The sequence below is a fragment of the Panthera onca genome, chromosome B4, assembly GCF_046562875.1.
Source record: "Panthera onca isolate mPanOnc1 chromosome B4, mPanOnc1 haplotype 2, whole genome shotgun sequence".
In the NCBI taxonomy this organism is placed as follows: domain Eukaryota; kingdom Metazoa; phylum Chordata; class Mammalia; order Carnivora; family Felidae; genus Panthera; species Panthera onca.
This window is the reverse complement of record NC_138345.1, coordinates 118839442-118841245: the sequence shown is the minus strand read 5'-3', so window position 1 is coordinate 118841245 and position 1804 is coordinate 118839442.

Below are 1804 nucleotides of genomic sequence, written 5' to 3'. Positions count from 1 at the left end.
TATTTTTTTAAAAGATTTTTTATTTTTTAAGTAATCTCGACATCCAGTGTGGGGCTTGAATTCACAACTCTGAGATCAAGAGTCGTATGTTCTACGATGGAGGTAGCCAGACACCCCTGTCTCAGAATTTTAGAGTCTTTTTGAACTTTTCCTCTCTGTTCTCTTTCTTTAAAGTTGCTTCCTTTCTGTTTGTTTGGTTTTCAGTGTATATGCTACAGGTTTTTCTCAGATGATTGGAAAACCTGGGTTGTCTTCTGATTAAGAGCGAGAACACCGGGCACCTGGGTGGCTCAGTCAGTTAAGTGTCTGACTTCACCTCAAGTCATGATCTCACAGTTCGTGGGCTCAAGCCCTGAGTAAGGCTCTGTGCTGACAGAGCCTGGAGCCTGTTTGGATTCTGTGTTTCTCTCTCTCTGCCCCTCCCCTGTTCATGCTCTGTCTTTCTCTGTCTCTCAAAAATAAACTAATGTTAAAAAAAAAAAAAAAAGACGGAGAACCCAAAAGACAATTTGCACTTTTGAGAGTATGGGTAAATCTTGTTCACTTTGGAAGCCTCACTGTGTATGTGTCCTGAGTGACCATTCTCTACTCTTGTGACTATCTTTAGTTCTTTCCCCTTGAGCTGCTTAGATTACTCAGATCTGGTTGCCAGTGTTTTGGAAGCCAAATAAGGAAAGAGAGCTGAGGGTCTCAACATTCAGTCTTCAGTGAACACAGTTATTTAACACATCTGATTTCAGTATAGTATCCATGATGTCAACTGTCTTCAACTCTAGAGAACACCATTTTATCTTTTCCAGTGAATAAAGCATCAGTATTCTGCTGGTGTGGAAAATGGACATTGGCCTAGCTATATGAAATGAGTAAAGGTTTTGGGGATTACCTGCTGCCTCCTTATGTTATCATCTTCTCCTACCACTAGTTCTAGAGATCCCTGGTATTACTGAAACTACTTAAAAGCATACAGTTGAACAAAAATCAAAATGGCTGCACTAATGCTTCAGCAAAACTCGATTTTAAAGTAAGTATCTGTTTTGCTCTCTTCCACAAACGTCACCCTCTCCCTTCTCAGCCTTTCAGGTACCACCCTGAAAATGACTAATGGGATTGGCAGCACTTACACTATTCCTGTCCAAACCTGTATTTCCCTAAAAACCCCCCGGCCCCTTCCTCTGGACAGGCTTGCAAGTTTTGAAGGCCATAGCCTGCTGCTGCCTCCTTTGCAAAGCAATAAGGTTACTGTTCCTTCTTATCCCAAACTCTGTCTTCGTGTTATATTTGGGCTTCAAAGCACAGAGGTCAGTTTTCGACAACCCTACCAGTTCCTAAGACCTTTGAGGATTCTGAAGTGTTAATCAGGTTAGTTCTCAGCTTTCCTCGATGCCAGCTTAGAATTCAGCTCCCCTGAGTCTGCTGTTACTCCTCCTCCATCAGTTTTCTAGTTTCCAACATTCTTGTGATTGTCTTCTCTTTTGTTTCTCAAGACCTTATGGATTTATGTGTTTTTTTTTTTTTAAGTCACAAAATGGCTGCTGCAAATCCTGACATCACGTCCACACGTTACTACATCCAAAACAGGAAGGAAGGAGGTTTTTTAAATTTTTTTATTATTTATTTATTTATTTATTTTTAAAATGTTTATTTATTTTTGAGACAGAGAGAGACAGAGCATGAACGGGGGAGGAGCAGAGAGAGAGAGGGAGACACAGAATCCGAAGCAGGCTCCAGGCTCTGAGCTGTCAGCACAGAGCCCGACTCGGGGCTTGAACTCACAGACCATGAGGTTGTGACCTGAGCCGAAGTC